This window comes from Dama dama, chromosome 5, assembly GCF_033118175.1.
Source record: "Dama dama isolate Ldn47 chromosome 5, ASM3311817v1, whole genome shotgun sequence".
NCBI lineage: Eukaryota > Metazoa > Chordata > Mammalia > Artiodactyla > Cervidae > Dama > Dama dama.
The window spans coordinates 9,568,252-9,596,245 of NC_083685.1; the positions used below are offsets into that span (position 1 = coordinate 9,568,252).

General features: G+C 57.2%; 1 protein-coding gene across 1 annotated transcript in view; it reads left to right on the forward strand.

Annotated features, from left to right (window-relative positions):
• The window catches only part of FAM222A (family with sequence similarity 222 member A), a 59,197-nt gene that overhangs the window by 318 nt on the left and 30,885 nt on the right, over positions 1–27,994 (forward strand). The window lies entirely within an intron of this gene.

Below are 27,994 nucleotides of genomic sequence, written 5' to 3' on the forward strand. Positions count from 1 at the left end.
GAGGCCCTGGGCTGTGGGGGATCCTGAAGCATCCTTGTCTGCCCCTTCCCCTCCCCCTGACCCCTCCGCACACAACTTGTCTAGACCTGCCTACCTGCCAGAGTGGACATTGGGGGCCGATTGTGAGGACTCCGGCAGAGCCCTGGGTGGGGCGTTTGCCGGAGAGGAAAGGTCACCCCACCCCTAAAGCCAACAGACAAAGGTAGCAGCTCAGTCGTCTGAAAATTCCCCAGGAAGTCCCGCGTCTTAAGAGGGGTTAGGGCCGGCACTGGACACCTTGGCTTCTCCCAAGTAGCCTCTGGAATCTTTCTTCAAGGGCCATCAGCTCAGAAGGGGACATGGAGTCCCGACCATGCCTGTGGCTGCGTTGGCGATTGTGCCCTCTGAGGCTAGACTATATAACAGGGTTCACCTGGCCGCCTGCATTCCTACAAAGAACTCGCCGGGACGAGCGATTCCCCAGTGGGGTCGCCTGTGACGTCACTGCCAGGCCTCTGACGTCACTGGGGTTGCCGTGGCAACGAGACTTGTCTTGACCCAAGGCCGGAGGGGGCGGGGTCGTGGTAACTTGGGGCGAGGCTGGATGCCTTTGGGTCCTGGAGGGGTGAAAACAGACTTCCCCCACCTGCAACTGCAGTCCTCTGACCTAAATCCCCAGCGCCTTCATGGGGTGGGGGAGGGAGGCAGTGCCCGCTGTCTGTCCCTGTTAATGCTCCTCCCCCGCCAAAGACAGGTGTTTAGCTTTGCCGGTATAGCCTGGCAGTGCCCTGAGGCACAGGACTCCCAAGCTGAGCAACTCTGTGCTTTCAAAAGGGATGCTTCAAAAGAGGACAGCTTCCTGACCCCAGGCTGAAGTTCCCAGGGTCTCCAGAGAGATGCGGGCCCCCAGCCTTAAATTAGACTGCTTCTGCCTAGGGAAACAGGGATGACCCCCCACCCCCCCTCCCCAGCTAGGGAAGGAACAGAGAAGCTGCTGCCTTCTGCCCCTCCAATCCAGCGGTTACCCCTGCTGCTCAGTCCCAAGATGACAGGACCTTGGTCAAGCCTGGACTCCTGACTGCCCCACTCTCCTGTTGGAGTTTAAGATGATTTGACAAGCACAGTGTGGTGCTCATTAAGTTGAATGGAGGGTAGGTCAGGCCCATTGGTGCCAAGGTCTGGATAAGCGTGCCCCTGCCAGGGGCCAGCTTGGACGGGGGTCGGGCAGCAGCCTTCTCTTCCCCACCACACCCCAGCCCTGGCCCTGTTCCTTGTGAAGGCCCAGAGCAGCATTTTGCTGCCGGCTCTTTGATTCCCCTTCTAAGTTCCTTCCAGCAATTGCTGCTGGTGTCGGATGTGGGTGAAATGGCTGTGATCACATTTCTAGGAAAGGGTTAGAGAACTGTGTCATTGCTTCAGGGGCGTGGAGTGGGGTTACAGCAGAGGGGGAGTGTGTGTGAGGTCATTATGAGAAGCCAGGCCCCCGTCTCTGCGCAGTGAGCACCCCTCCACCCGCAACTGTGTTCTCCTACCAGGCTCTCTAGCTAGATTAACAAGTCGATAAATATCAGTGGATCTGCTTGGGGCGGCGGTGGGGGGGGGGGGGTGGGCTTGGCAGGGAGATATTTTCAGCTGAAATAGTGTCGTTAAACACACAGGCTTCCAAGGACAGAGCAATGGCAGATGGGGGTAGAAGTGGGAGAGGTGGGCAGAAGGGCTGTTTGTGCCGCCTCTCGAAGCTTCCCAGTTTAGAAACAAACTCAGAGTGTGCGCCAGAGACCCACAAACACAGGCAGTTGGAGGTCTTCCGTGGAGTATTTACACTTCCACAGCCAAGGCGGAGGGAGCGGCTGTCAGAATTGGGCAATTCCTTCTGTTCCCTTCCCTGGGCTTGGCAACAACACTAGGCGACAAGCAGGAGGGAATGCCAGCTTACCCGGCGTCTCCCCCGTGCCAGGCATCTTACAGGATCTTGGTGACTCCTTATAGTAGCTCATGTGCTGTGCCATTTTACGGATGAGGAAACTGAAGCTTAAACAGAGGTGCTCAGCCAGGCAGCCACAGAGGTTCAGCTGTGAACTGCCTTGACTCCTGAGTCCCCAGGTCTTCCCACCGGCCCCCCCTCCACCCCGTTCTGTAGGTAGAGGGAAGCACCGCCACTTGTTAGCCAGGGTCCCCCTACGAGTCAGGGGCCATCGCTATGGAGGGAGTCTGGCCTCACTGATGTGTCTTCCCACACTGAAACCCGGGGACCCCCTTGGCTGGCCCTCAGCTGGTGGCAAAGACAGGATGCTGGTGGAGCAGCTTTGGCTTCCCACTCAGTCTGCGAGTCAGGAAGGGCCCTATGCAGGGGGGGGGGCATGTGACTCTCAGGCCAGGCAGGGGAGTAGCAGAGTGTTCTGGGCCTTGGGAGTGGGCCACGTAGCAGGCCTGAGTGCTGGGGTATGCTGGATGAGGGGACGAGGTGGCCCTGGGGGTGAAGGTGGGGGGTTGTCCCAGAGACTTTAAGTGATAGGAGAGATTTAAGCAGGGGAGAAAATCCAGTGTGGGCTCCTCTGACTCGGACAGTGACCCTGGACATCCCTTCCAGTCCCAGGCAGGGAGGGGCAGAAACCTCTGAGCAGTCTCCTCTCTCAAGGTTAGCATCCTACCTCCCCCCCCACCCCGCAGTAATCCTTATCACAGGCCTTAATTCCATATAAGCTCACCCACCTCCTATCCCTTCTGAGCTTCACAGTTGTGGACCAGGGCTGGGCTAGTCTGGGTTTCTTAACACCCAGGGGCTTGTGATTAAAAGCCAGCTTGTGGGCTGTGTGACCTTGGGTGAGTAGCTTTGCCTCTCTGAGCCTCAGTCTCCTCATCGGTGAGGAGGACGGCATCTGTGTTAAAGGATTCGCTGAGGGCTGAGGACAGGCAATGGCATATCACAAGCCTTCCATAAGTGCACATGCTCATGGCCAGTGGTAGCCTTATCCGCAGAACCCGGGCCTTGAATGGCTCTTCCAGTCCCGTTTGGAGCCAAAGATCAAAGACCCTAGGGCAGGTCAGGGACCCTCATCTTTCCAGCTGCCAGTGCTGGGTCTCCCACCCGCCTTCCCAGGGCACCCCACGTGGTGAGCACACGTGGCTCGCATCTGAGTCCCAGGGGGGCCTGGGGCCTGACCAGGGGGCCCCCTTCCCCAATCTCCCTTCTGCCCCTTCCTCTCTCCAGCCCCTCGCAAACCGGGAGGAAGCGAGCGGAGCAGCTCATATTCATGAACCGTAATTCAATCAGGCGGAGATTCCTCTGGGCTCGGGGCGGGGGTGAGAACGGGGAGGCGCGCACAAAAGGGCCGCTTTATTACCTCCCGCGGGCCGGGAATTGCCGCTCTCCCCCAGCAGCGGCCGGAGCCGCCTTTATTGTGTTAACCCATTTGCGTGTCAAGAGCTATTGTGCGCTTTCTCTCCCGGTGCGGGGCGGGCTGTGCGCCGGCCGGTCACCTCCGTGGGCGCCGCCCACCGCCCTGATTGGTTGCTAAGTGATTTGCATCCAAGGTAATCACTTTTATCTCAGAAGGATGTCGACTATAATTATAAGCTACTGACATCTTTTGAAATCTGCCTAATGACTATTTTAGTCTTGCCCGGGCTGGGGGTGGGGAGGGGGTTTCTGGAGGCTGGAGGGGGTGGGGTGGAGGGGGGGAGAGGCTGGAAGCCGGATGGATTCCTCCCACCTGGACCGTTTAGTTCTTAGTTCGTTAGTTGAGAAATATCTGAATGTCTACTGTGTGCCTGGAACAAAAGGCGGGTTGTGGATATTGGGGAGTTGGGGGCGCATTCCTGGGGCTAGAGTTAGTACCATTTTAGAGATGAGAAAAATAGAGGCCCTGGGGACTAGCCTCCTGCCCGGAATTATACATCCAGTAAGTGGTCAGGACCTAAGTCTGTCTGGCCCTTAAATTCATGTGCTGGCCACTGAAGTGAGGTGTAGACAGACATAATAATAGTAATCATTCCTGTCTGGTACCTCCCAGGGTTTATGTCATAACCTTGACATGCAGGTGCTGTTCCTACCGGCATTTGACCCAGGAGAAAACAGGGGCACAGAGAGGTTACATTATTGCCCAAGGTCACACAGCCAGGGAGGGGCAGAAGCGTGAGGTCTGTTAACATGATGGCCAGAAGTAGGGGTGCAGCGTGGGCAGTGAGAAGAGGGGGGAAGGGTAAGCGTGGGTTCCTGCTCCCCTCTCCCCTGCCCCTTTGTGGTTCCATTCAGTAAACAATGGGCATCAGCCTGGGTTGAGGGTACCCTTCCGGTCACTGTCTAGGTGGCAAAGCTCTAAGGGATCAGATGGCCCACAGCCTCCACGGGGCATAAGATGAGTCTGCAACTGACTTGAATTCTGCACAGAGCCAAAGTAGGGCTGGAGGAGAGACACTGAGCAGGTGGGAAACTGCAGCTGGTCATGGAGGGCTTTCTGATAGAGGAGGCTTCTGCTATGGGCCCGGAGGACTGACTGGATCTGACCATTGTGGAGGGAATGGGGATGTCATTGGGAGGGAGTTGGAGAATGCAGGGGCATGACCAGAAGGGCAGGGAGAGCTTATAGGAGGGTGGAGGTTAAAAGGAATTAAGCTACAAGAGTGAGCAGGGCCTCGAGTGCTGAGCTAAGTACCTGGTTTGTCCAGAGGAGCAGCCAGAAGCCAGTGAAGTTGCCTGGCGGGGAGGGGTGCAGTGTGATCTGGGTGCCCTTAGGCCAGTCTGCCAGCCTTGTTGGGCTTCGCAGACTGAGATGAACCCTGGCTCCATTTTCATTGGCTGTGTGTCCTCAGACAAGTCACCTCACCTCTCTGGGCCTCACTTGCCTCATCAAAGGCGTAATAGCAATTTTCTCACCGGCTTGTGGGTGGGATGAGGTTGAGTGTGTGGAAAGCTTGGGGGAGCTCAGACTGAGCCTTTCAGAGCTAGGTGGCTCAGCCCCAGGCCCCAGGCAGTCCTCCTGGCCCCACAGCAAAGCAGATCCCGTCCGCAGCAGCTGTTTGGGGCCCTGGGAGCCCCTGCCATTGTGCAGAGGGCACTGGGGACAAAGGCCCGGGGGGTCAGGGGGTAAGGCCGGGGCTGACTGTGAACAGGCTCCTGCGGATGGGGACTTAATGACTCAGGACTTAATGACCTAGAGTCTGTGGGGCGGGGCCTCCCTTGGAGGAGGAGGAGGGAGATCCAGCCACCAGCTGTCGGCTCCAGGATTCGCTGCCAAGGCAGGGGCAGCTGCCCCGCAGAGTCCAGGCCTGAGCTTGGCACCGGGAGAAGCCGAGGTGGCAGGGCCTCCTGGCTTGCCGTCCTCAGGCCTGAACTGGCGGCTCGGCTTTCCCAGTCAGCTCCCACATGACCTCAGTCTCCTCATCTGTCAGGTGGGCCAGAGGTCCACTTCGGAGGGCAGCTGTGTGGCTTGGCAGGAACCGACAGCAAGTGGGCAGTAAACAGGAACTGCTATTTTGGCTTTTTATTCATCCGTTCATTCAGGGAGATTCACTGCTCTGTGCTAGGCTGCCTGCCAGGAGCTGGGGATGCACAGATGAAAAAGCCTAGTTGCCTTGGAAGGTGGTGAGGTCTCGGACACACACCATCCCAGTATGGTGGGTGGATCGCCATAATACAGGAATTCACAGCGTGCAGGCGCGGTGCCAGGAGCAAGGTGACAACAGAGAACAAGGCAGATAGAGCCCCTGCTCTCTGGGGCCCTCAGCCTTCCAAAGCCCACTAGGAAATGAGAGGTGGAAATAACTACTTCCAGCTTTAGTAGCCAGGGAGGCTCCCTGGAGGAGGAGGTACTCTCTGTTGCTAGCTTTGGGGACTTCTGTCTAAACACTTCACCGATTACGGGGATCATAGGACCCTGCTGGCCATCTGTTTGCCAGACAGAGCTTTCCGCTTTGGCATTTTAATCCTCTTATGGTTCCAGGAAGGGTGTTTTGGTCCCTGGTGTATAGGTGAAGGCGCTGAGGCTCAGCAAGGTGAAGCAACAGCCCAGGACCACATGGCAGGTCAACAGACTCCCCTTCATTATCCACACAAGCTTTTTTATTTGTATTAAGTCTATTTTTGGGGGGAAACTGCTCTGGATCTTCCTTGCTGTGTGCGTGGTTTCTCTAGTTGCGGCAGGCAGGGACTGCTTTTCGTTGCGGTGTGCAGGCTTTTCACTGTGGTGGTTTCTTTTGTTGTGGAGCATGGGCTCTACAGCGTGTAGGCTTCAATAGTTGTGGTACCTGGGCTGAGTTGCCTTGTGGCATGTGAAATCTTCCCAGACCAGGGATCGAACCTGTGTCCCCTGCATAGACAGGCGGATTCTTATCCACTGGACCACAAGGGAAGTCAGGTCGGCACAAGCTTTTACTAGTCCCCTGCTTGTGAGGGCCCTGGGCTGAGTGGGGCTGTCACGAGAGGATCCTTGGGCAGAAACTGAGGAAATCCAGTTCCAGGCCAGATGTTGCTTTTATGAGCTCACGACCTTGAGCAAGTGACCTTCCAGCCTGGCCTCAGCTGTGTCCTCTGTAAAATGTCAAGGATGGCAGATCTGTGGCAGGTCTGGCTTGCCTTAGACTGCTGTGCCCTTGGCAGACATCGCCAATCAATTGCTGCCCTCTTTCCCCCCACTGAGTTCTTCCCCTGACCTTGGGTTCTTGCCAAGGCTCAGGGCAGGCTGCACCAGTCAATCAGCAGGGGCCTATGAGCTGAATGAAGGCCGCTTGCTTGCCTGGCCTCCGTGAGCTCGAGGGGTCCCTTCCACCCATCTCTGCAGGGTTGAGAGGACCAGGGTATCAGAGCGAGGGATTTCTGGGGGAGTCTCCTGAGGATGTGGATGGTTCTGCAACCATGAGGGCTGTGGAGGTGGGAGTCTGTCTCTTCAGCTCCCAGAGAGACCCACGTCCCTGTCTGCACATCCCAGCACACGCTCAGCGTGGAGTGTTCGAGCAGATTCAGGATGCTTTCAGTCTGGATAATAATAATGGCATTTATTGAGCTCTTCCCGAGAGTCAGGTCCTTCCTGGGCATCCTCTCATTCATCATTCCTCAGAAGCACCCACAGCGTGCCTCTCAGCAGTCTTAGGAAGAAATCTTAACCCATTTTAGACATGCGGAAACCGAGATGAAGAGCCAATAAGTAGAGTAGGGTTACGCACCTGCTGAGTGGCTGAGCTGGCATCATCCTGATCCAGGTCTGGAAGTCCACAGCCCGGTACAGACCAGGCACACTTCCTGGAGGAGGTGTTGTGAAAGGCCAGAGCCTTAAAGGTCAGTGAACTTCTGACCGGCAGAGCTAGGCCTTCGGGGCAAGGGAAGGGGTCTTTTGCGGTGAAGAGAACAGCATGAGAAGCAGCTCAGAGGCTACAGGCAGGAGTGTTTAGGTTGCGGGACTAGGTTATGGCTGGAGGTGACTGGAATGTCGGCGGGGAGGGGACCGTGGTGGCTTTGGCATTTAGACTTGGCCCTCCCATAGTCAGGAACCATGGCAACTCTTGGAGCAGAGGAAATGACCCAGTCCTAAGTTTATTTATTCAGCACCTCCACGAACCCTGGGTGAGGTCAGCCGGTGCTTGGGGCTACCTCTGGTCAGCTGGAAACTTTAGCCTAGATCATTGCCTGGCACATAGTAGGGAGGCTTCCAAGAAATGTTTGTTGAATGAATCAATGAATGAAAACGTTTTCCGGATGGAAACACGCGTAGCTAGCCTCCCTAGCTACAAGGGGGAGAGAGGCCGAGTCCCTCTCTCCAGGAAAAGCTGAACACCAGGCCTGGGGGCAAGTACCTGGGGTGGGGGCTTCCCACCCTCCCCGACCCTGCTGCCTGTCCCCAGAGCCCTCTTAGACCTTCCCGCCTGGCTGTCCGCTCTTTTCACCGCCAGGCGTGGCAGGCAGCCTGGACCCAGCGCTTATGGGGGGATAAAAGATGAAGGTTCATGACCATTTTTTAACTCAATAAAGGGAGAGACAAGCTGCAGGCTGCAGGCCGGAGATATAATTAGTTCGCAGCAGTGGCGCTTTCTTGATTTAGCTTCTAAGAGAACAAGACAAGGATGTTATACCCAATTAGCAGTAACATCCAGTCGGAGCCTCAATAGGTGAGATAACAAGCTATTTTTATGACTTTTCTTTTCCAGCTTGGATGGGGCAGGGAGGTGGGGGAAAAGGGGTATTGGGGCCTTACTTCTTTTCATCAGGGAACAATTATGAGTGAATGCAGGATTTCCCCAAGCCAAATGATGCATTTGTTAACCCAAATAAGCAGGCATGCCGGCGCGGCAGCTGGGACAGCAGGCTGGCACTCGGAGGCCGGGACTGGTGGAAGGGGTGCAGGCCCCTTACCCCCATTTTGGAAGCCCCTGGAAGAGGCTCCACATGCAGAGAGCCCCTCGGTGTGTCAAGGGGGAGCCCAGGCCCTGGGGATGTTCTGAGTGACTGCCTTGATTTTCCCACCTGCTTCAAAGAGGTGCAAGGAGGTGGCACCAGGTCCCCTGGGGGTGAGGATGGAGCCAGTTCTGGCCCTTGACACCTCTTCCTGGCACCACTCGAGACCCTCTCTGCCAACTGGGCCAGAGGTCCTGGCTCCTCAGCCTTGAACCTGGCGTTGAATTCTGCCTGCTAGACCTCCATTACGGCTTGCACTGCCCGACCACCCTCCCGCCTGTCCTGGGTCCCAGCCCCAGTGTCTGGCGGGGTCTTGAGGGATAATTACCTGCACTGTCTCCATCCTCATTACCCCCGCAGCCGGGGCACCCAGCACTGGCCAAGTCTCTGCTGGGCAGGGAGGCCCTGCCAAGCCCCACCCCGGCTTCCTGGCCATACTCCGGCTCCTGGCGAGGGCTGAGGGATGCCCAGAGAGGAAGCTGGCATGGCCGTCTCAACACCCCGTCAGCTCGGGCCCCAAGCCCAGAGCAGGTTCCCGGGCCTCCGCGCTGTCTTGCAGAATGCGGCCCCGCCCCTGCCCCAAGTCCCATCTCCCCGGCAGTGTGGAGCCCTGTGCTCGTGGCTCACACGACTGACAAATCCAGCCATGCAAAGTGGGAGTTTAATTGCAAACAGTTTTTATGGATCATGGGCCCATCTGTGCCACCATATGCAAAAGGAGAGAAAAAAAAAAAAATCCCTGTTTTAAAAAAAAAAAAGTGTTTCTCCCTGTCCCATCCCCCAGACAGACTCCCAAAGAAACAGTCGCTAGGGTTTTTCTGGCTGCAGGCAGGCGTGGAACTGGGACCCACCGTGGGCGGCTTCCTTCACTGTGGGCCTGGCAAAGTCAGGGGGTGGGGCAGGGCAGGGGTGAGCTGACCCCTGGGGCCTGACTGCTAAGAGGAGCCCGCAGTGTGGGGGGGGTCCTCAGTAAACTGCTGGAAGTTCCTGCACCCACTGGGTTTTCTCTGGGCCTTTGCATGTGCCCTGGAGCTGTCCAAGTATCTACTGTTCTTTTTCCAGCCACCCCGAGAATGCTACTTGCAGAGCAGGACTCAGCACAGAGTGGGCCGTGCGTAGTGTCGATATAAATGTGGGCCTGAGTGGGGCTTATGGATGAGGCACCTCTTCTTCCGTTTCTCGCCCAGGAGATATAGCTGCAGGAATTCATTTCCCCCAGGTCGCCCAGGCCTCACAGACTTCCCCTCTTCCCAGTGGTCCTGGTTTCCTGGCCTCCTGCCCTGGTACACAGATGAGACCTCTCCAGGGAGTCAGCAGACCTCAGGAAGGGCTGGGTGGGCTTGGTCGTCTGAGGGCATTCGCCCCTGGGGCAGCCTGCCAGGGTCCTATCACTGCACCACCTCATCCCAACTAAGGGACGTCAGATTGTTGCTTCTTCCTCTTTGTACCTCAGGTTTCCCATCTGTAAAATGGGGGTAAGAAATGGATGCGATACTGCATATGAAAAGCCTCTATCTCTGTCATCTCTCTTGACCCAGGGAGGGTCTTCGTTCACTGATGTATTCCCAAGTTCCTAAGCAGGACACTCGACATTTAGTCAGTGAGTGAATGAGTCAGTGAATGAATGAACGCATGTGTGAGCAAGATATTTGGAAGACTCTCTGGGGGAGGGAATGAAACACAGGCTCCCGGCCTGCCAGAAACTTAGGGTTTTTACACCCTTTTTTTGACATCTAGGAACCACTGTGCAAACTATGGGGGTGATGAGTTCCATTCTACTGATGGGGAAAACTGAGGCTCAGAGCGAGCCAGGGACTCTCCCAAGGTTATGCAGCTGAAAAGAGGCCTGAGGGGGAACCAGAACCCTGATCTGACCATGTCTCGGACTTTCACATTGTAGGTGAGGACAGTTAAGCCCAGAGTGGGCAAGGAGTTCAGCCAAGGCCACACAGCAAACAGCAGGCAGTGTTTGTGGGGGCCCTTCCTAGTCCCTTGTAAGCTGAGGCAACTCAGCCTCTCCAGCTTCAGAGCTAGAGGTACCCTCGTGCTCCTCCCTCCTCCCCTGCCCCCCCATCCCCCCGGTCTGCCCCGGGATCCCTGAGTGTGTGGGTTTCCCCATCACCTTCATAAGCTGGCAGCTCCAGGCCTCATGCTGGGGCGCTGATGCCCAAGGCCTAATGCTTGGTGCAGCCCTCCTGCAACAGGTGATGGGGAAAGTGGGACCTCGTGGGCAAGCATGGACCAGCCAGGCCCCTGGCAGGAGCCCAGGCCAGACACCAGGCAGCCCAGTCCCCGCCCAGCAGTGATCACCAGCTCCCGTTGTAATCATTAAAACTATTAGAAGGAAACGTTCGCTTGAAGCAAATGTCAGGCGCCGAGTTGTGCTTTGTAAACGCTCACAATTAATGCCAATCAGGCCCGGAAAAAAGCCGGCCCGGAATCCTGTCTGTTTCGTCTCATTTGTCAGCTGGTGCCGCACCGTGTTGCACATTTTCATACAATTGCTATAAACATAAAAGGGAAACTCCACAGTGTTCCCGGGCGCCCGGATGGTGCGCGCCGGCTTAATTACTCGGGACTCTGCCGTTCACTTGGCTGCCCTGCGCTGGTGGGAGGGAGAAGGGGGAACTTTGTGCGGTAGGGTGAGGGCTCCTGGGGGTCAGCCAGGGAGTTGGGTCCGGCTCCAGGCCCGGGTCTCTGGCCCTGCCCTCCACAGGCAGAGAATGACTGTGAAGCAAGAAGAAGAAACAAAATCCTGCTAAAATTGATGTGCACAGTCCTCAAGGAGAAAAGAGGGGCTCAGTGCCCACCCGACTTTGGCTGGGAGCCCCGATTCCACCTCCTAGGATGACGCGTCAGGAATAACGTTCATTGCCCGCCCACAGCATGCCAGGCCCTGAGCCACTTGCCAACTGGGCCTCAGTTTCCCTATCTGATTTGGGAGTCATAGCCCAGTAGGTCAGGATTTCAAGCTTGCTGGGGCCAGGCTCTGGTCTGTAGGCATGAAGCAGGCTTTTTTTTTGGTGGGGTGGGGGTTGGAATGGGCTACTCTGGGTCTTAGTTGTGGCATTATGGCATCTTTAGTTGCGGAATATAGGATTTAGTTCCCTGACCAGGGATCGAACCCAACCCCCCTGCATTTGGGAGCACAGAGTTTAGCCACTGGCCCACCAGGGAAGTCCCAAAGCAGGCTTTTTCTCGTTTAGTTGTTGCTGTTCAGTCGTTTAGTCATGTCCAGCTCTTTGTGACCCCAGGGACTGCAGCATGCCAGGCTTCCCTGTCCTTCACTATCTTTCACAGTTTACTCAAACTCATGTCCATTGAGTCGATGACATCATCACAGGAACCTCTTGAGGGCAGGCAGCTCTTAGCAACAGGGAGCATGAGGCTCAGAGTCGCGCAGCCAGGATCGCTGGACCTGGGTCGCTGGCCTGTGGAGCCCACCCTGGTATGCCCTTCCGGAATAGCTGGAGGGTCAAAAAGAGATGATGGAACTAAAAGTCCCAGCACACAGTAGTTGTTTTCCTAAGCAGTGGCTGTTGTTATTCTGCTGCCTGCAGATGGGCCAGAGGCAGTCAGGGGCTCCGACCAGAGCCTGAGGGTCAGCACCAACACACATGGACCTTGCTGGGAGGAGAGGAGTGGAGGGGAGTGGTCTATGGGGAGGGGGAAGCTGCCTGCTCCCCCCACCCCTGATTGCCTCTAATCTGCGTCTGAGGTGCTGGGTGCACGCCAGGCTCACATCCCTAACCAAACCCTCCACCCCCAGGATGGTGGGTGGGTTGTCATCATTGCCTCCATTGTACAGATGAGAAAACCGAGGACCAAACTGATGTAGGGCTGCAGAGCGAGAAGGTGGGGAAGCTGGAGCCACATTCAGGTTCGGTTGCTCCAAAGCCATTTTCCTCCTGTCTAGCCCCATCTTCGTTGTGGCCTGGATGGAGGCCTGGTCAGCTCTACAAATCCACCCTTTTGAGCTTTCTAGTTCTCTGTGGATGGGGTCTTCTGAGGCCAGGCTGGCTTTGCAGGGACATGCCGGCCTTTGTGTCCGGCTCGGGCCAGGCGGAGCAAACAGGGGAGTGGGGCGAGGGCGGTGCAGCCCAGCCGGCCAGGGACAAATGTTCAGAGCAGGAACAGAGGCCCCTTTGTGCGGAGCTCAGTGGGGGCGGGGGTGCTGCCAGCTGCCACCCTGTGTGACCGGGGAGGCCTGAGCCCTCCACAGAGGCCTGCAGCCACCCCCAGCGGACTGGCCGGGGAGCCTGCCATCTCCCTGCCACCTCCTTCCGCCATTATTTGCCTTCCTCTTGTTTCCTGGGAACCCCTGGCTGCTAGAGAAGCCAAGGTCAGCCACTAACCTGATTTGCCGCCGGCCATGATGTGCCAGCAACGGGCCAGACAGTCCACCAGTCCTGCAGGTCAAGGGCAGTAGTCCTTGACTGGGGCTCAGGATAGGCGACTCGCCTTAGTCACACAGCTGGTCCTGGGGCCAGTATTGGGCCAACTTCAATGCCTTGTCTTCCCCTGGAGTTGCCCTGTGTGCCCTGGGTCCAGGGCTGCAATTTGGGATGTTGCCTCAGTTGCCTGGGTGGCCTGAGAAAGGCTGCCGGCTGTCTCTATTGCCTGGGCAACAGGGTACCAGGCATCCATCCATCTCTCCATCCTGGCCAGGGTCTGGGCTAGTGGCTGCAGCTTTAAGTGGAGACCAAGCCCAGGAACCTGTTGAGGGTTGTCCTACCCATTAAACCTTCTCTGAGCTTCCCTTCCGTTAGCTTAAAAATGAGAATGAAATAGAATCTACCCCCGGGAGCATCAGGGATCTGGGCCGGGGAGGGGCCAGCTAACGTGCTGAACTCAGTTACCTGCACACACCAGGCTGCACAGAGGTGGTCTGGGGTCTCTGGGCATCCTTTACCACCTCCTGGGAGAGGTGAGAGGGCAAGGGAGTGGGTGGGCGGCAGGGATGTGAGGGTAACTCTTAGGAACACAAGCACGTGACGGGTTAGCTCACTGGGTCCCTGCCGTAGCTCCATTTTGCAGGTGAGCAAACTGAGGCTCAGATCACTCTGATCACCCCAGTCAAGGGTCCCAGGGCCCTAAGGAGCCCAGGAACACAGGGAAGGTGGCTTCCCAGAAACCCCAACTCTTAGTGTCTTCCTGGCCTCCCTCAGGCCTGCTGGACAGGTGCCCACTGCAGCCACTGAGCAAGTCCCGTCTGCCAGCCCAGCCTGTGGGAGGCCCAGCCGCCCTCAAGGCCACGTGGCTTCCCCTGGCACATTCCAGGAACCCGGGACCAGCTCGCACCCGCCAGGCCACACCCTGCTCTGTGCCTTTGCTCAGGCTGGGGTGCCTACGTCGAGCACCTTCCCCACTCCACGTTCATGTGGGCAATCACGCGCCTTCTCTGCATGAGTGACTCCAACTCTCCTCTCCCCTAGACGGGCTTCGCGCCCCTCCCCTGGGCCCTGTACCCGACTCACCGATGCCAGAGCCCCGAACCTCTTTCTCCTCACTCTTGATCCACAGTGTGGTGCGTAGTAGGCCTTCAGTGACGTCTAAACAAAGATGCAGCCCTGGCCATCCGGCTCCGGGCCCCTGCCTGGCCTCGTGGCAGAAACAGATACAAGCAGATGGATGACGAGGCTGCGTTTCTGAGGCTGGGGTCAAGTGCAGGACACCCGCGGATCAGGCAGGGCTCACCCCAGGTCTCCCTCCTCCACCCAGGGGAGCGAACGCTCCTGAGCCCTTACGATGCTTCCTCCTGAAAGCTCAGCCACCTGGGTTTAATCCTCCCAGGGGAAGACAGGGAGTTTATGGATGAGACAGGAGGCTCCGGGCTCCAGAAGCAGGTGCGGACTGAGGTCACACACCTTCTGTGGGCGGAGCCTCTGTTGCAGCCTTGGACCATCCGACCCCAAACCTGGTGCCTTCCCCAGCCCCCCACCGGGTGGAAAACTCTGGTGCCCGCAGGGGCCAGCCAGGTGACACAATGAGCAAAGCAGCTGCCACTGGGTCTTGTGGGAATGTGGGCTCCAGAGCTGCCCGTTCTCGTTAGTTTTCAAGAGAAACCAGACGATGGGAATTTTGGGTGGAATTTTAGTTCTTCTTTTCAATATTGGCAACCACATCACAGTTTCTTTTTACTGCAGCCAACAGGGCAAAGAAAAAGATGTTTGTGGGTGGCATTTACACCCTTCAGTGATACTATGTCATCTGGGTGGGGGGGCTGATGGGGGTCCTAGGGTGTCCCGCCCTCCCTATCCACACCCCTGCCCAACAAGAGCCCCCCCAGAACCCAGCGGCAGCTCCACGTGCCCCCAAAGGCACCCCCAGCTTCCGCCTTCACCGCCAGAGGCAGGAGGCAGGGCCCCAGCCCCACGAGGGCACCACCCAAATAGCTATAATCAGCAGCCTCGCCAAGACTTCAAACTCACCCAATTATCCTGCGAGGGGAAAAAAAACACAAAATGAAAACAAATTAACATGTTTGCATAGAAGCTGCTGCAGCAACACACACAGCCGTGCACACACACGCTGGCGCCTGCCCCAGCGAGGCTGGGAGACGCCGCCCCTCCCCAGGCCCGGCACCCACCTGGCTGAGCTGGACTGGGCCAGACTGGGCCACTGCCCGGGGCCAACATGTGCCCTTGGCCCGGCAACTCCATTGTCCCCAAACCTGGCTGGGCGCTGAGTCCACCAGCTTTCGCTGTCTTTACTTTTTTTTTTTTTCCTTTCCCAATTTAATAAACACATGAAATTCAATGTATGCCAAAATTCAGCCTCATGGAACTTGAAGCCCGTTCTTCAGATGGGGAAACTGAAGCAAGAGAGGCTAGCTGACCTGCCCGAGGCTGCACAGCCGGTGAGTGGAAGAGCTGGGCTTTGGACCTAGACCGATCCGCTCTGGCTCCCTTGCTGTAACCACCACACCGTCTCTGTGACTTCCTCCTGTCTGCGGGTCACATGTCAGATGCCTCAGCCTGCTGGCCTCCAAGGCCCCACCCTCCCTCCCCTCCAACCTGGGTGCATTTTCCCCTGCGTGCTGTCTCCTGCCAAGGGCTGTGGCTGTGGTGGTCAGGATGGCAGAGCCAAATGGATCAATCCCTGATTCATCAGTTTCTTGCTGGATGGCTTTGGCCAAGGGGCTTTCCCACTCTGTGCCTCAGTTTCCCCTCCTGGAAGATTAGGATGATGATATTCCCTTCCTCAGGGAGATGAGGAGATTCAGTGAGTGAATGCCTGCAAAGTCCTACCTCTGGCATCTGCCCGTGGGATGGGGTCCCCTCCTGGCCCCACACCATTCAGCTGGCTCTTCAGAGGAGCCCCGGTTGGGTGCCTCTGGGCTCCGAGCCAGACGCTGCACCCCCCGGAGCCCACAATCAAGGGGGCCCAGAGGCCTGTCTCTTCCAGGAAGCTGCTTGTCCCGGGAAACAACCCCTCTTGTCTGGGTTCCCTCGAGGCTCCGTCTGATCCGGGGATGGGGTTGCTGGGCACGTGTCTGATCGCTGCTGCTGTTTCTGATTCTTCTCCGGGTCCCTGCAGCCTGGCGCACTGCCAGTGCTGAGGCAATTTCTGTCAGTGGAAGATTTAGTCCCCTCGACCTGAACCTGTGTGCACTGGGCGCTTGTCCCTGGGAGCTGATGGAGAAGCAGTGCTGGAAGGATTTGGGGTTTAAGATCTTGGATCCCAGGGGCCCCCAGACAAGGGCTGCGGACGCCTCCCAGCCCCCTCCCCCTGCCCATCAAGACCGCAGACAGACCCTTTCCCCCCTCCAAGCCCTTTGTGGTTGTCTCTGGCCCATGACTGTGAGAGCTGGGGGTGGACATTGCCACGCAGTGGACTCCCAGTGGGCGGTAGATTTGAAGTTGCTGAGCGGGCAGCAGAGTTACCACTGCCCCTGAGTGAGTGACCACGCTGATGACACACACATCACGCGACTTGGTCCTCACCATGACGGGACGAGGAAGGGGAGGTTTCTAGCCCCATTTTACAGATGGAGAAACTGAGACCCCAGGGGATTCAGTGAGACTCAGGAGAGCCGTCCTGGCAAGTGGCAGAGCTGGGGTTCAAACGGAGCAGTTCTGGGTTGTGCTTTAGACGCCGTGCTGTTTGTTCCCTCCTGGATGCTGCTGGTCTGGAGCTGAAGGGGGATGTGCCTCGCAGATCTGGACAGTGGGGACCAGCAGGGCACTGTCCTGACGGTGGTGATGGTAGAGGGTTAACTCCATTGGCCTCAGGATGGCCCCTCTGGCATCAGCTTTGGCCTACAGTCAGGGCCGGGGTGCCTCCCCTCCCAGGCGGCAGTGACCTAGTGCCCACCCCGGGAATGGCTGGTGCCCACTTGGAATCCCAGCCCTCCCTTGGCACGGCCCCATCACCAGGCTTCACGCCCCGACCTTGCCATGTGGCCTCGGAGGAGCCCTTGTCCTCTGTCCCCCGGGAGAATGGGAGGCATGGCTGTGCCCGCACCTCATCCTTGGGACAAGGCCAGCGTGGCCTCCAGCCGATTCTCTGCTCACCCTCCTGCACTGACGAACACCGGCTTGGTTCTGTGGGGGCCTGGGTATTCCAGATGTGTGGAGGGGTCTGTTGGATGGAAGTGGTCAACTCTGCAGTGAAATGATGGTGGGGGAGACTCCTGGGGCCAGAGCAGACGACTGGAGAGGAGCTGGGGGAGCCGTGAGCCCTGTGTCTGCAAGGAGTGGTCAGGAAAGAAGGGCTGCAGCGTATGGTCTTGTCTGTTCAGTGCGGATTTGTTGACCATCTGCTATGTGCCTGACCTCGGAGTGGACTAGAAATGGGTGTATGAGTCCCCAGTCTTGGCCACCTCCCTGCTGTGCACCTCTGGGCAAGCCAGGCAGTCTCTCTGGACCCAGCTTCCTCGCGGGGGGCTGTGGAGAGGGTCAAGGTAGGGTGACATTCAGCACAAGGTGGGTGAGAGCCAGGGAATCACACATTTGGAGGTCTAGACCCCCGCCCCACCTCTTGGGGGTTGGTGGAAGCCACTTCCGTGGCTGCGGCAGGGGGCATAGCCCTTGACCCTGAGAGCAGAAGCCCGGAGCCAGTGGGGTTCACGAAGTGGGGAGAAAGTTTTTTCCTCCCCCACGATGGAAGTAACATCCCTCTTTTAGTCATTTTGTCATTTGGAAATGAGTCTGATGAAGAGAGATTTGACTGTCACCCAGCTGCCCAGAGCTGGGGACTTGGTCTCACACGGGGGTGTAAGGCCCGTGGGGAGGGCCTGACTTTGCATGGCATGAATGGCCGTCCCAGTCCAGCTGGGCTCACGAGAGTAGGTGTGCAAACACGGCCTCGGCAGTCCCGGGCCCTGCACCGATCAGCACGTTCCGGCCCCCGGCTTCTGGAGCCGCCTGCCCGCCCAGCAGCCCATTGTCTGGTGCTGGGGGGCTCGGAGCAGCCGTTGTTCTGCACACATCTGATCCTGTCTTTTCCACATCAGATCATTTGTAACCGTCACCAGGCAATCGGCCCCGTCGCTGATTCAATCTCGGCTTTGTGCTGTCACAGCCGTTTTTCTGCGCCGGGCTGATTTTGAAAGGAGGCCCATCTTCTGGGCCTGCTTTTCAGAAGCCAGGGGAGGCAAGGAGGGGTGTGTGTGTGTGTGTGTGTGTGTGTGTGTGTGTGTTCATGCCCCCCACACACACACAACATGTGCATACACACACAAGCCTCTGCCTCTCATCACTGAGGGTCGGATTTGAAGTGAGGTAGGGGGACGAGGACCCCAGGCCCCACCCCTGCCACCTGCTTACCCTGAGCACCTACTGTGTGCCCCCCTGTGCAAACCCAGAAGAGCCTGTGCACCAGTAGGGGAGACGGATGTTAAAGTATTCATCAATAAGATCATTTCAAAGTGGCCATGGCAGTGAAAGACCTACAGCAGTGACAGGATAGTGGCGGGGCCAGAGGGTTGCCAGCTTAGACGGAGTGGTCAAGGAGGGCCTCTTGGAGGAGGTGACATTTGAGTTGAGGTGTGAATGAGGGGTTGGAGCTGGTCCAGTGAGTGCCACCCCAGCTGAACTCTACATGTGAAATCTTCCCCAGATTTCAAAGACATGTTACCAAAAAAACCCATAAAATATCTCACTAGTCAATTTTGAATATTGGTTATATGTTGAAGTGATACTATTTTGGATATATTGGATTAGAGACAATATATTATTGAACATAATTCCCCCTGTGGGTACTAGAAAGTTTATCATGACATTATATTTCTATCGGAGAGCCTTGGCTCTGGAACAGGGGTCCCCAACCTCGAGGCCACGGATCGGTACCCCCTGTCAGATCAGCGGCAGCATTAGGTTAGAAATAAAGTGCACGATAAATATAATGTGCTTGAATCACCCCCCAAACCATCTCCCACAGTCCTTGGAAAAATTGTCTCCCATGAAACTGGACCCTGGTGCCAAAAAGGTTTAGGACTGCTGCTCTAGAGTATTTACATAGAAACAAAATGGTGATTGCAAAGGCCCTGGGGTGAGACCAAGGTTGGCCTCTTAGAGGAACAGGTGAGCCAGGGGAGAGGGACAGTGGCTAGAGAGTGGGGAAGGGGTTCGCACAGGGCCTCAGAGGATACTGTCAAAGATGCCTTGAGGCCAGTGGGGGAGTTCTGAGTGGGAAAGGCGGTGATGTCCACAGGAAGGCTCCGCCTGGCCTATGCAGGGCATAGCGTGGCCTGAGGGGCGGCCTGGAGGTCATGGGCCACACCGTGGGAGAGGAGTTTCTTTCTGTTTGTTTTTGTTCATAATTTTATTTATTTTGTCTGCGCTGGGTCTTCGTCGCTGTGCGGGCTTGTCTCTATCTGCTGTGGGCAGCTTCTCATTGTGGTGGCGTCTCTTGTTGCAGAGCAGGGCTTTAGGGTGCGTGGGCTTCAGTGGCTGTGGCTCCCTGGCTTAGCTGCTCCACAGCATGTGGGATCTTCCCGGATCAGGGATCGAACCCGTGTCTCCTTCATTGCCAGGCGGATTCTTTTACCACTGAGCCACCAGGGAAGCCCAGGGCTTCTTATAGAAGAGTCGTTGACAGGACCTGCTGGAAGGTTGGCTGGACCAGATATGGTTCCCTGCTTCCTGATGCTAAAGCTTACTGTGTCCGTTTGTCCATCCCTCCACTCCTGGATTTCAAAGCTTCCGGGCCTTTCTCTCCTCCTGCTTCTCCCCCACCCCACCACCTCTACCCTCCATGGCCACTGCCTCCCTGAGCAGCGGCTCCTTGTCGAGTCTGTGAATTTACAGAGCACCCCAGCTTTGTCTCCAGGTGGTCAGTGGTTGAAATCCCTTTTGAAAATTTTCCTTTTTAAAAAAAAAAAATTTATTTGGCTGTGCCAGGTCTTAGTTGTGGCCTGTGGGATCTAGTTCCCTGACCAGGGATTGAACGTGGGCCTCCTGCATTTGGGAGCACAGGATCTTAGCCACTGGACCACCAGGGAAGTCCCTGAAAAGTTATTTAAAAAAGAAAAAAACAGAAATGATGGCCTATTTACCATAGAAAAATTATGAATACAGGAGAAGCCCAAAGAGGAAAAAATCAGAGTCCCCGGTGGGGGGGGGGGGGGCACTGTGGCACAGCTAGGGCTGGAACCCAGGGGGTCTGGCCCCTGCACCCCAGCACGAAAATCCAGGCACCCTGAGGCCAGAGGACACGGAGGGAGCTCCCGGACCTGAGCGGGGCGTGGGGACACCGCATGCCCAGCCTCCCTCACAGCGAGGCTGGAATGGGAGACCTGGCCCATATAGGGGTGGGGTTTGCCACTTGGGGGTAATACATTTACGTCTGTGCCCGAGTGCCCTGGCCTGTTTCCCCGCCCCTCTCCGGATGGCTATACTCACCTCTGCCCCAGTCTGACCCCTAGAAGCATCTGTTGATCCTTGGCTTAAAGACTAGCCCTCAATGGCCACATTTGATTCCCTACCATTCTTCCCCTCCCCCCCAGGGTCTAATCCAAATGCCCGCCCGCCCCAGGCCCACCTCTTCCAGCCCCTCCCCCTCCTCGGGCCGCTTACCCTCATGGGTACACAGACCACGCACCAACATAGTCGGCTCTCTCCTGCTCCTGGGCCTGGGGTGGGCTAAATGAGGTGATGTCTGTAAAGTGCTGAGCCCATAGGGAACACTAAAAATAAAAACAAGCTCCTATTACTGCTCGGTGTATTAGATTTTCTCCTTCCCTGTTGCTGGGTTAACCCTGAACTATGGATGCAGGGCCCTGGAGTAAGGGGAGGATGGCCGGGTGCACCCAGCCCATCTTGGCTCTGCACTGGGTCTTCCTCCTTCCAGACCTGTTATCCCTAGAGTCATCTGGTTACCTGTTGCTCCTCCCGGAAGGTTCCATGAGCTCCCCCCCACAAAATACTGGGCTGGGGCCTTTCTGCTGGGTTCCCCCATCCCCCATGATAGCATCATAGCACTGATGACATTGGGTATTGATTCCCGGCTGCAGGCCCCCCCCTCCACCTCACCCCACCCCTTTGTTGGAAAGCAACTGCCACTTGCCATTAAAGAGCCAAAGCCAGAGCTAGGAGAGGAACAAATGACTTGTAGGATCGGACCCTGCCCCTGACAACCCCCGCCCCCCACACTTTGGGATCTGGCTGTCAGAGAAGAGTGCTCTCAGAAAAGTTGGGTAGGGGCTTCTGAGGTTTGAGGTCTTTGTTCTCCCAGCTCAGGCTTCCTGGAGGTTCATTTGCATGAGAATGAGCACCCCCCCTCTTCACTTACTGTGGTGGGGGACTCTGGGAGAAGACTAGCCAGGCTTGTGGCTGGTGGCAGTGAGAGCCCAGCCCAGCCCAGCCCATCGAGTGGGGGGTGCAACTCTCAAGCTTTTGTGGAACTGCCACTACTCATTCACCCAGCACCCACTCTTAGCCTTCCCTGCCCTAACCCAGCACTTGTCCACAGAAAACAGCTCTCCCCACCTTGAGGTCTGGGGGACCTGCCCCCATCCCCTCTGTCCTGGTGACCTGCCTGGCTGGGCACTGGTGCGATGCTCTTGGTCTTCCCAGCAACCCAAAGCTGCTTCGGGTTTTCTATACTCACCGGTTCTCTCAAGTCTCCACACGCTTGCCTGTGTGATTCTCCACTTGGGACCTCCTCTCTTTGCCTTCACTTGGCCTTTTCTTACTTACCTGTTGATAATAATCCCAAACGACACTAGCAACAGCTACCATTTAGGGAGTTACTACTGTGACCCTAGCACTCTATAGCCTCGGAGAGATGGAGGCATTTGCCCAAGGCCAGACTTAACAGATGCGAACTGATTCATTGGATTGAAGGCAGGAGGAGAAGGGAATGACAGAGGATGACATGGTGGGATGCCATCACTGACTCAATGGATATGAGTTTGAGTAAGCTCCAGGAGTTGGTGATGGACAGGGAAGCCTGGCGTGCTGCAGTCCATGGGGTCTCAAAGAGTCGGACAGGACTGGGGGACTGAAGACTTATAATAGATAAAGCTGGGATTTAGTTAAGGAACAAAGCCCAGGCATCTGGCTCTGAAACCCAGGACACAATACGGTCACCCTCCCTATGAGGGAGTGGGGCTGCCCCTTGTCCCTGGCCCAGCCCCCAGGCCAGGTGGGTTGGCTCCATCAAGGGGACACTTGTCTCCCTGCCTCGTAATTGCCCTTCTGACGCACACACCCCTCTCCTGGCATCTGCCTCAGCATCTAGCCCAAGACCTGGCACATAGTAGGTGCCGAATTTGTCAAGTCATCATCTGTAAAGGTTGGAGTGTTCCCCGAGCCAGTTAAGGCATGGTAGTTCCCGTGGCAACTGACTCCCAGGCTCCGCCCCGGCCCTTTCTCCCGGTGCCCGCACTGGGAGCTGGCCGTGGTGCTGAAAGGCCAGCAGCCCACCCCACTCCTCAGCCCTGCGTCCCGTTTGGCTGCTTTCTGGGCCAGCCCGTCCTTCCGTCATGAGACGTTTTCCTGAGGGCCTGCTGTGCACAGGCTCCGTGAACCCATGGAGGGGGGATCACGGACAGCCACTTAGGACACTCCAGTGATTCATCAAACATTTATGGGGCATCTTTATGTCTCCAAAAAGCCTTTGAGCATCCTGGGCTTCAGTTGAACACCAAGTAGAATTTCAAGGGCTTCAAGCAGAAGGGATGGCACGGGCTAAGGCCTGCAGGTGTGGGGCGAGAGGGACATCTTGAGGGATGCCTGCCTCTGGACACCACTGTCCACCAACCCGAATTTGTGAGTGGTGATTCTCTCTTTGGCATCCCCTGCAGCCCTGAGCCACCAACATCAGTGGCTCTGGTGCCCTGCCACCCAGGGTGGGGTCCAGACAAGGTGTTAGGAACTATGAGGACGAAATGGAGGGGTGCCAACCCCTAAGCAGGAGGCTAGCATCTCTGTCCTGGGAACAGAGGGAGCCAGGTCATGTTCTGTGGCCAGATTAGCATTTTAGAGAGGCCTCTGGCCTGTGTGGGGCAGGAAGGGATGGATGTAGCAGTAATCCTGGCCATGGATGAGGCCTCCTCTTGAAGGGGCCAAAGCCCTCCCCCTCCCCCAACCTTAAAAAGAGTGAAAATCCCCTTTCTGGTGCTGCTGCAGCCCAAACGACAGTGGGAAATAATCACTTTTCACAGGCCTCTTATCCACAGCCAAGCCCTGCTCCCGTTTAATCAGCAGTGCCAGTGTGACTTGAAGATTCCTGGGCTTGAGAGATCAGGAGAGGGGTTAAAGAAAATTACCCTCGCCTCCTCCATGCTAATGTAATCTCTAACCAGATCTGCCTAGCCGAAGCTCAAATTGCTTTTTAGATTAACATTTAATTATTAACAGGGTCCCCTGGAAGGCCTCGGGCTCGGGGGCTTGGAACGGGAATGGGGGAGGGAGCGGTAGGAGGGGGTGGGGTGGGCTAGTACTCTGGCTGCCTTGCAGAGAGAGTTGGGGGGGTTAGATGGGGAAGGGGCAGGGGAGAGTGGGGTCAGGAAAGGAGTGAGAAAGGAGACAGCAAGGAAGAAGAGAAGCGCCAGGATAGAGGGGCAGAGAGAGCAAGCGACAGAGATAGAGACAGAGGAGCAGAAGACAGACAGACAGGGGATCCGCCTGTCATAGGGGAGGGGCCAGGCACCCTTGTGGCACTCTCGGGTGAGGGTCCCTCCACTCTTCTGTCCTGGTCAAGGTCAGGCAGACCCTGCCCCTTCCGGTATAGGGGGGCATTGAGCTTTCTGAGGCTTTGTGCTGGCCCGGCTCGGCTCGTGGTGGTAGGAACCGGTCCAGAGAAGGGAGCCACTCGGGCCACACAGTCAGGCTCCGACCCAGCTCTCCACAGCTTGCAGTCCAGTGCTCACTGCCCCTCCCAGGTCCTGGTCCTCCTGCCTCGACTTCAGATTCTTCCCAGCAGGTGGGGCTGGGCCGGGGGCAGAGAAAGGGTGAAGGAGAGCAAGGCTTCAAGTGCAGTGCAGGGGTTGGAGGTGAGAACTGGGGGAGTGGGGAGTGGGCGGGGGCACTCCTGCCCGCACTGAGTGAAGGTCATGAGGTCTCGGGAATAGCAGGCATCTCCTTCACCTGTTATTAGGGAACTTGGAGTCCCGACTGTCCACTTGGCACTTAACATCCTGGGTTTTATCAGCCTCCTGTCTCGACCCCTCTCGACTGCATCTAAAACCCTTTAGACTGCATCTAAACCCCACTGGTGTGGACTCAGCCCTGTGTCTTGCACACGACTAGTGCCCTAGACTGTGCTGGAAAACCACACGGTAACATCTCCTTGTGTCCAGGTTCCAAGGGCTTCCCCTGATCAGCTGGGCCACTCGCCATCAGGATTCTGGAAGGGAAACTGAGACTCAGAGAACGGGTGTGACTTCAGGGTCACTCAGCCAGTCAGAACCCTGGGGCTTGGCCCCCGCCTGGCAGGTGCCATCCTAAAGCCTCCGGGGCTGGCCCTCTACTCTGAACTCGTAGTCCCACTAGACGCTGGGAAGGCCTGGCATGACCTCCTCTCAGCCACAACCCGTCTTTGGCCTTGAGTGGAGCCACAGAGGCCAGAAGGGGCAGTTCCCGGGAGGAGGGAAGGCTGGGAGCGGGGCTTCACAGGGTCACAGCCGCCTCCTGCTGTGGAACTGTGTCCCTGCCTCCCACCCGCTCAGGGCCAGCCCAGCTGGTATGGCAAGGGCAGACTCTGACCTGCAGGACGCCTAGGGGAGAGTTCTGCCCACCTGCCTCTTCAGGGAAATAGCGGAGGCCGAGGGGAGAGGCCAGGGAATTCCACTTCAAGCAGGCCGGCCTTGGGAGCATGCAGTCTGGTTGTATATTCTATCTTGGCAGGACATCCTCACAGATTTCCATCCTCCCAGCACATGGCACGGGGCTGGTCCCCAAAAGATGTTCCAGGAATGTTTGCTTCCTGAATGAGTGAGTGAATGGCTGGGTAAACGACGGCCGCCTCAGAACCGTTCCCTCCTGGAGGCAGGGCCTTGCTCTAGCCATCTCAGGATTGCTCTGCCCACGTGGGCCTCTTAGATTGTCCTCTGTGAATGTCCATGGGATGAATAAGTGGCCTCCTGGGGGCCCCCTCTTCCTGCTTCCCTGCTTTTCGTCTCTCTCTCCGTGATCCTAGAGCCTCCTGGAGTGGAACCAGAGACTGGGGGGAAGCACGACTTTGCTTCTGCTCCTTCCTGCCCAGCTGCCTGCGAGATGGGGGTCGACCCCAGCCCCCAACATGAAGCCAAGGCTGGAGGCCCGAGGGGGCAGACCCTGGCTGGGCTTGATGCCCTCAGGCTCTGCCACCTGAAAGCTGTGTGACCTTGGCCAGATGACGTCCCCTGTCTGTGACCGGTTCCTTTTCTGTGAAATGGGCCTAGAGATAGAAACCACTAGGGAGGCTGCTTGGAGGAGGACACGGTGAGGTGTAACAGTGCAACAGACTGGATGCGTGTGGGGCGTGGCCCAGAGGGAGCTTTCCGTAAATGCGCGCTGCTATTATTAGCACCAGCATGTATATTGTCAGTTCCAGCTCCCCGTTCCCACTGGCAGCATGGGGAGGGGTGGCTCCCCAACACCCCCTGCAGCCAGACAGGCTGGGGGAGACGACAAAAGGCGGGCCGGGCCAAAGGCCCCATTCCCTGTTCTTTTAATAAATATAAAGGCAGCCTCTAGACATCCGTCTGCTCTGCATTGTTCTGACAAGGCAAGCAGCAGACTCAATTCCTCCTCGGACTCGGGAAGTTCCTTCCTTTCTTTCCCCTCCCCTGTCACATTTCCTTTATCTAAATCCTCAGCTATGAAAGGGCATATCGACAGCTGGGGGCATTATCTGGTGGAGGGGACCTTTTCCTAGGGGTGCCTCCGAGATAAGGCGTCTTATCAGCCCCCGCGTCAGGGACGGTAGCCAAATCAGTCTAATCATTGAGGCTTGTGACATTTCCCCTTCTCTCCCCCCACCCCACTTTTATATTATTAAAGTCACAAAAGACCTTGGGCTTCTAAACAGCCTGATTTGCAGATAGGGTTTCAAAATGAGCAGCTCTCCCAGGATGGTCCCTGGCTGAGAGAGTAGTCATGAGTCGGGGTGGGGGCTCTGGGCGGCTGGCTTTCTGCAGACAGGGGTGATGCCTAGCAGAGAGGGGGCGGGGGAGGTCACAAAAAGATCATGACTGTCTTAGGCACCTGCTCCAGTCCTGTCTCCGGTTTGCTGTGTGACCTTATGCAGGACACTTGGCTTCTCTGAGGCCCCCATCACTTCATCTGACAGTAACTAAATTCATGGATTCGGCCAGTCATTCAACACCTACTTATTAAGCAATTGCTCTCTGCCAGGCATTGGGAAGAAAGAGACAAATAAGACATGGTCGTTGCTCCTGAGAAACTCAACAGTCCAGTGGAGAGAGACAGACACGAAAATCGGCAATTACAGCTCTGTGTGATTAGGGCCATGAGCGGGGGTGGCCAGAGGAGGGGACCTGAGTCTGAGTTACAAGGGATCAGATGGCAGTGCTGTGAGCGGACGGACCAGCGCAGGTAAAGGTTTGGGGGCTGGCGGGCTGGAGGGAGCGATGAGAGATGGCGGAGGGTGGGGGGGCAGGTCATAGTGGCCTTGAGGGCCAGGCAAAGAGGGTTAGGCTCTATTCTGGGACCAGAGAGAAGTTTTAGGGCCAGAAAGAAGGTTGTTTTGTCTTGTTTGTAGATCATGTGTTAAGTCACTTCAGTCACGTGCAACTCTTTGCAGCCCCATGGACCATAGCCTGCCAGGCTCCTCTGTCCATGGGATTCTCCAGGCGAGAATACTGGAGTCGGTTGCCATGCCCTCCTCCAGGGGGTCTTCCCGACCCAGGGATCGAACCCATGTCTCCTGCATGGGAGGCGGGTTCTTTACCGCTGAGCCACCTGGGAAGCCCTAGATAATGTGGATGATACCAAACTGGCCTCTGCCCTCCCTCACCGGACTCCACCACCCACCTGCACCGGCAGCAGGGCACAGGGTTCCTGGGAGAAGGGGCAGGGGGTTGGGGTACTGGGGGCCCAGGAAGAAATCCATCTTCTCCACGTGCAGCCGGCCACTCAGACGGCTGGTCCTCCACGGGCGCGGGACAGACTGAGCCAGGCGGCTGCACCAGGAAAGCTGAGCTGAGGCCTTCCCGTGGACTCCATCTCCCCTGGGGAATCCTCTGTGGGCCCTGAGCTGGGCCTCGTGGTCTCTCACAGCCCTCAGAACTGCCTGGGCGTCCACCATCTGAGCACCCTGAAACCAGAGCCCCACGGGGAGGGCATTTGCTGGGGTCTGGTGGTAGTTGCCCAGTCATGTCCGACTCTTTGTGACCCCATGAACTGTATCCCCTCAGGCTTCTTTGTCCACAGGATTCTCCAGGCGAGAATCCTGGAGTGGGTAGCCATTCCCTTCTCCAGCAGATCTTCCTGACGCAGGGATGGAACCTGGGTCTCCTATGTTGTGGGCAAATTCTTGACGGCCTGAGCCACCAGAGGAGCCTGAGGGGGTCTGGGGAGGCCTCAGAATAGGCGGCCTACCCCTCACCCGATAAGCACTGCAGCCCCTGGCCTGCTCTTTTCCACTGAAAAGCAGGCTAGGGTGCTTGACCCCTGGGGAAGTGTGGGGGTGGCCTCTGGAGAGGGGCTCGGCTTCTGGGCGCCTGGTGAATGGCCAAAGGTGGGGAGGACCGCCCAAGGTGGGGCTGGGCTGGGCCAGGACCCTGGAGAAGAATGAGCTGGGAGGGATCACGGAGGTGCTTTTACAAGGCCAGCGAGGGGCAGAAACTCCCCAGGGGTCACACAGGCATGGAGGTGGGGGGGCTTCTGGGCTTCCAGCCCAGGTTTCCTCTAGGTGCTGACCTCCCTCCTTCGCTGCCTAGTGCTGCCCCAACCTGTGGGCAGCAGTGCAGCCCAGTGGAGAGGGGCCAGGCTCACCCAGCCCCTGGCTGCTGAGTACCCCGGGGAGGGCCCCGTCCCCCTCTGGGTTTCGTCTTTGGACAGAAAGGGCTTGATGGGGCCCTGAGGCTGGCTGGCCTCTCCCCTCTGTCCCCCAAAGTCTCCATCAGAGCAGCGGGAGGTGGCCGGCGCTCTGCGCTAGAGTGGGGACCCGAGGCCGGGCTGCCAGGGTGCCCCCAGGCCTCTCACCTTCCAGGCGGGCACACGATGGTGTGTGTGT